General features: G+C 36.2%; 1 non-coding gene across 1 annotated transcript; it reads left to right on the forward strand.

The window, feature by feature from the left end:
- The first annotated feature begins 396 nt into the window (after positions 1-396).
- Positions 397-502, forward strand: LOC115935634 (U6 spliceosomal RNA). Its single transcript, XR_004071261.1, has one exon. It is a non-coding gene; the product is annotated as a U6 spliceosomal RNA (small nuclear RNA).
- Positions 503-6,872: the final 6,370 nt, after the last annotated feature.

A 6,872-nucleotide genomic window follows, 5' to 3' on the forward strand; every position in this document is an offset into this window, starting at 1 on the left:
CACTAAAGTATGAAACTTACGTATAAAGACAAAGATATTTATAATTCAAAATGTCTTCAGAAATAATTTGATTTACTACTTTCATTTAACAGTTGGAAAAACTGTAACCTAGTTAGATTATGGGATTTATTAGGGTTAAATCCCCATGTCTCTTGAATCAGTGATTTTACCCTAACACCATACTTCCCTAGACTTAATGCTTTAGTTATTGTTTACCAACGTCTGCTGTATTATTAATATCAATTTACTCTTTTACAAGAACTCTCCAGAAGCATAAAAACATACAAGAAGAGAATGAGTACCCAAACATTCCTTATCCTTATTGAATCTCACATTATTTAAGTTATTCTGTTAATTCATTCATCCCAGTATACTCAGAATTTAAATCTTATTCATGTGCCTGCTTTTGCAGCACACATGCTAAAATTGGAATGATACAAAGAAGATAGCATGGCTCCTGCACAAGGATAACACAGAAATTCATGAAGCATTCCTTATTTTTACAAAGGGAAGCCTGTCAGGTGAATAGTGGACCCTTCGACAGAAACCTTACAAGCCAGAAGAGATTGAAGGCCTATTTTCAGCATCCTTAAAGAAAAGAAATTCCAACCAAGAATTTCATACCCCACCAAATTAAGCTTCATAAGAGAAGGATAAATAAAATTATTTTCAGAGAAGACAATGCTAAATGTCCTGAACAGACCAATAATGTGTTCTGACATTGAACACATAAATCCATAGGATTTAGTCCTGTTTACCATTAGTCCTGCCTTACAGAATGTCTTTAAGTGAGTGCTGAACATGGAAACAAAAGATCAATACCTGCTACCAGTGGCCAGTTGGATAAAGAAGCAAGACCCAACTGTCTGCTGTCTTCAAGAGATCTATCTCACATGCAATGACACACACAAGATCAAAGTAAATGGATGGAGAAAGATCTATAGGCAAACAGGAAATAAAAAAAAAGCAGAGGTTGCTATTCTTATATCAGACAAAACAGACAATGATCAAAAAAGACAAAGAAGGACATTGCAAAGTGATAAAGGGTACAATTCAACAAGAAGACATAACTGTCCTAAATATACATATGCATCCAACATTGGAGCACCCAGATCCATAAAATAAGTTCTAGAGACCTATGAAGAAACTTAGATAAACACACAATAATAGTGGGAGATTTCAACACCACACTAATAGCATTAGACAGATCATTGAGGCAGAAAACTAACAGAGATATTCTGAACTTAAAACCCACAGTTGTCCAAATAGACCTAATAGACATTTACAAGACACTCCAGCCAACAACAGAATATACATTCTTCTCATCTGCATACAGCACATACTCAAAGATTGACCACATGCTAAGCCATAAAGTACCAACAAATTCAAAAAGAGCAAAGCTATACCAACCACACTCTCAGGCCACAGCTCAATAAAGATAGAATTCAATACCAAGAAGATATCGCAAAACCATACAATTACATGGAAATTAAACAACCTGCTTCTAAATGTCTTTTGGGTAAAGAATAAAATTAAGGCAGAGATAAAAAAAAAACTCTTTGAAACTAATGAAACAATGTGGTTGGTACGATTTTGACTTTTTTAATTCATTGATACTTGCTTTATGGCAGAGCATGTGATCAATCTTACAGTATATGCTGTGTGCAGATGAGAAGAATGTATATTCTGCTACTGGGTAGAACATACCAGAATTTCTGCGACACAGGTAAAGCAGTATTAAGAGGAAAATCTATAGTGCTAAATGCTTACATCAAGAAATTAGATCTCAAATTAGCAACCTAACATTACACCTAGAGAAACTAGAAAAACAAGAGCAAACCGACCTCAAAGCCAGGAGAAAAAAAGAAATAACTGAAATCAGAGCTGAACTGAACAAAATTCGATGTAAAAATCCACACAAAAGATCAACAAAACCAAAATTTGTTTTTTAAAAGAATAAACAAGATTTATAGACCAATAAGTAGGTTACTAAAAAGAGAAGATCCAACTAAGCACAATCAGAAATGACAAAGGTGACATTACCACCTAACCCCACAGAAATATAAAAACCTTCAGGGACTATTGTGAACATCTCTATGCATGCAGACTGGAAAACAAAGCAGAAGTGGATAAATTCCTGGAACCATAGAGCCTCCCAGTATTGAACCAGGAAGAAATTGAAATCCTGAACAGACCAATAATGTGTTCGGACATTGAATTAGTAATAAAAAAACTCTACCAATGAAAAAATAAACCTTGAGATGACACAGATTCACAGCTAAATTCTACCAGACATACAAAGATCTAGTACCAATTCTATGGAAATTATTCCATAAAAAGAGGAGAGGGTTCTCATCCCTAACTCATTCTATGAAGCCAACATCATTCTCATACCATAGCCTTGCAGAGACACAACAAAAAGAAAGCTTCAATATCTGTGATGAACATGAATGCAAAAATGCTCAATGAAATACTAGCTAACCATGTCCAGCAGCACATCAAAAAGTTACCATGATGATCAAGTAGGCTTTATTTCTGGGATGCAAGTTGGGTTCAACATACACAAATCAGTAAATGTGATTCACCACATAAACAGAATTAAAAACAAAAACCACATGATCATCTCAATAGATGCAGAAAAGCCTTTTGATAAAACTCAATGTCCCTTCATGTTAAAAACCCTCAACAAACTAGGAATCAAAGAAACATACCTCCAAACAATAAGAACCATCTATGACAAACCCACAGCCAACATCATACGGAATAGGCAAAAGCTGGAAGTATTCTCTTTGAGAATGGAAACAAGATAAGGATGCCCACTTTTACCACTGCTATTCAACGTAGTACTGGAAGTCCTAGCTACAGCAAGTGGGCAAGAAAAAGAAATAAAAGTCATCCAGATAGGAAGAGAGTAAGTCATACTATCTTCACAGACAATATGATTCTATACCTGGAAAACCCCATAGATTCTGCCAACAAAAGCTCCTAGAACTGATAAACAACTTTAGAAAAGTTTCAGGGTACAAAATCAGTGTACAAAAATCAGTAGCATTTGTATACACCAATAAAGTACAAGCTGATAGCCAAATCAAGAACACAATCCCATTTACAATAGCCACAAAAAGAATAAAATACCTGGGAATACAGCTAACCAAGGAAGTGAAAGATATCTACAACAAAACTTATAAAACACAGCTGAAAGAAATCAGAAATTACACAAACAAATGGAAAAACATTCCATGCTCATGGATAGGAAGAGTCAATCTTATTAAAATGGCTACACTGCCCAAAGCAATTTACAGATTCAATGCTATTTCTATCAAACTGCCAAGGACATTTTTCACAGAATTAGAAAAAACTATTCTAAAATTCATATGGAATCAAAAAAGAGCCCAAATAGCCAAAGCAATCCTAAGCAAAAAACAAAAGCATAAAAACAAAAACAAAGCAGGTGGTATCGCACTACCTGATTTCAAACTATACTACAAGGCTATGGTAACCAAAACAGCATGATACTGGTACAAAAACAGGCACGTAGACCAATGGAACATAACAGAGAACACAGAAATAAAGCTGCACACCTACAGCCATTTGATCTTTGACAAAGTTGACAAAAATCAGCAATGGGAAAGGGGACTCTCTATTCAATAAATGGTGCTGGGATAACTGGCTAGCCATATGTAGAAGATTGAAACTGGAGCCATTTCTTTTACCATATACAAAAATCAACTCAAGATAGATTAAAGACTGCAATGTAAAACCTAAAACTATAAAAACCCTAGAAGAAAACCTAGGAAATACTATTCTGGACATTGGCTTTGGCATAGAATTTATGGCTAAGTCCCCAAAAGCAATTGCAACAAAACCAAAAATTGACAAAAAGGATGTAAACTAAAGAGCTTCTGCACAGCAAAAGAAACTATCAACCCAGTAAACAGACAACCTGCAGAATGACAGAAAATATTCACAAACTGTGCATCCAACAAACATCTAATATACGGAATCTATAAGGAACTTAAATGATTTGAGAAGCAAAAAACAACCCACCACATTTAAAAAAGGGCAAAGGATGTGAATAGGCACTTCTCAAAAGAAGACATACACACAACCAACAAGCATGTGAAAAAATCCCCCACATTACTAATCACTAAAGAAATGTAAATCAAAACCACAATGAGATATCATCTTACACCAGTCAGAATGGCTATTTTTACAAAGTCAAAAAATAACGGATACTAGTGAGGCTGTGGAGAAAAGGGAACACTTATACACTGCTGGTAGGAATGTAAATTAGTTCAGCCACTGTTGAAGGCAGTTTGGAGATTTTTCAAAGAACTGAAAACAGAACTACCATTAGACCCAGCAATCCCATTACTGGGTGTATACCAAAAAGAATATAAATCATTCTACCATGAAGATACATGCATGCATATGCTCATCATAGCACAGTGAATACATAGCACATATTCACAATAGCAAAGACATGGAATTAACCTAGATGCCTATGAACAGTGGACTGGATGAAGAACATGTGGTACATATACAACATGGAATACTACACAGCTGTTAAGAATGAGATCATGTCCTCTGCAGCAACATGGATGCAGGTGGAAGCCATTTTCCTAAGCAAATTAATGCAGGAACAGAAAACCAAATACTGAATATTTTCTCTTGTTAGTGGGAGCTAAATTTAATATCCGTGGACACAAAGGTGGAAACAATAGGCACTTGAGGTAGGAGGGGGAGAAGGAGTTGTGGGTTTAAAAACTATCAGGTACTATGCTCCCCACCTGGGTGACGGGATTATTTGTACACCAAACCTTAGTGACATGCAGTTCACCCGTGTAACAAACAAACCTGTACATGTACCCTCTGAACCTAAAAGTCAAAAATAAATAAATAAACAAATAAATAAATCTTACTCATGGGAAGTTGGCATCCCCCATGAATTCTTATTTTTCAAAAGTTTTACAATGTGTTTTGCATCCTACTATCTAAATTCTTATGTATGTGTCCATAACCCTGGGGATACAAATTGTTGAAGCTCGCTCGAATCATTTACCAATAACTCTATTCAGATCAAGTTATACTATTTAGACATTAAGTACCTTGATTATTACTTACAATTACATGTAATTTCTTCATTTCCTCCTCCTTTCTTTCCTTCCCTCTCTCTTTTTTCCTTCCCCTACCTTCCTCCCTCCCCATCCCTAAAATATTTATTTAGCACTTCCAGTGTCAAAGTGCCAGACTTCAGAAATATAATTGTGAGCAAAGTCAATGAGGAACCTGACCTCAGAGAGCACAGTACCTAGCTATAGAGACATTAAACATGCAAATATAATAAAGGGTGATCAATGTTACAAGAAGGAAATACTAAAATGGGTAAACTTTTCAGTGGGGATATTACAGTTTGTGATTTTTAAAATATAATAGTTCCAAAGCGATTTTAGCAGAATGCCTAAAGTAGCAGTGACTAATAATATGTTTACATTTTTTCCTTCTTCTTTGGACCTTTGACGCCATTATCATGTTCTGTCTACTTTTTGTTCTCCCCTCCTTTCCCTCTCTAGCAACACAGTTCTGTGTTATTTTTCACCTGCATAAAACCTGCAGTTGTTTCTCTTCAACATTTCAGAATCACCACTTACATTTTGTCACACAGAGTGCTTTTTATAAAAAGCAGTTATAAATTATAGTGAAGGGCAAATATTCATACCTTGAAAAATTCCAAAACCCCATATCCTAATACCCTTGACTTTTTCTTTCTCCATCATGATTTTTACGTAAAGTGTGAGGATGTGGTTATTAATTTATGTGAGCTGATATATATCTATGTTGCTCCTGGGGGGAAAAGATGTTATGTATATTAACAGTGTATACTAGCACATGAAATTTTTACTTGACCTCAGAAATCACTATTTTGATTCTACCTCTTTTCTGTCTCCTACTTGGTAGTGGACAACATTGTTTCTACAGGTAAACTGATAATCGGTTATTAGTTTGTTTCTCTTAAAAAGAGCTATGGGTTCTAAATTGGGCTCACAGAAGCTCATGGACACAGCAGCAAATCATTCATGGAAAATTGGTGCCTGATCCCTTCATGTTGTACAAGATCAGATCGCCATTGGCTTCAAACTTAACCTTATGTTTGCACTTAGGATTCCTGCCTTCCTCTGAATGTTCTCAAGGCCTTCTCATTGGCAGGTCTATTGAGGGCTCAGTGGCCTGCCCACCATGCCTCAACTCATCTGCATTCTGATTCCTCCTCGCATTCGCCAACCTGGTTTGTCCCTGGTCTCTGACACCGAGCATATGTCAGTGTCACTGAAAAGAGGCTGCCTTCCTCCCCTTGCTGCACACAGATTTAGCACATGGGACCTTCTCTCTCGTTTACTTACTTACTTCACCTGCTTCAGATCTGCAGAAAAGAACATCTGAGAGTGAAACTTACAGTCCAAACTGAACTTCCACCGGGAAGAAGAGTTTGATGTTGGAAAGCAAACTTTATTTTGACAATTATTTAATCAGCCACATGATTCTAAATTATTTCATCTTCCTTTCCCTTTGCTGCTTGGTTAGTTCAAGGCTCTGCACAACAATTTTACACATGGTTATCTCTTTACATCTTGGCAATATGTGTAAGTTGGAATAACACGAGGTTCAGGTGGGATTTCCTGTTTTCTTATATATTTAGCTAGGCAAGGCCTCAAGTAAGAAATCAGTGCCACTCTTCTGCATGAGAATGTTTACATAAATAATGGTTCAGATTCTCATATGCAGCAGGCTAGTTTGTTCTTGATGGTCCTTGAAAGTCCTTTTTTCTTTTTAACCTGGTCACAGTCAACTTACGCTGACCTGGCAAGTGCCCA

This window comes from Gorilla gorilla, chromosome 7, assembly GCF_029281585.2.
Source record: "Gorilla gorilla gorilla isolate KB3781 chromosome 7, NHGRI_mGorGor1-v2.1_pri, whole genome shotgun sequence".
NCBI lineage: Eukaryota > Metazoa > Chordata > Mammalia > Primates > Hominidae > Gorilla > Gorilla gorilla.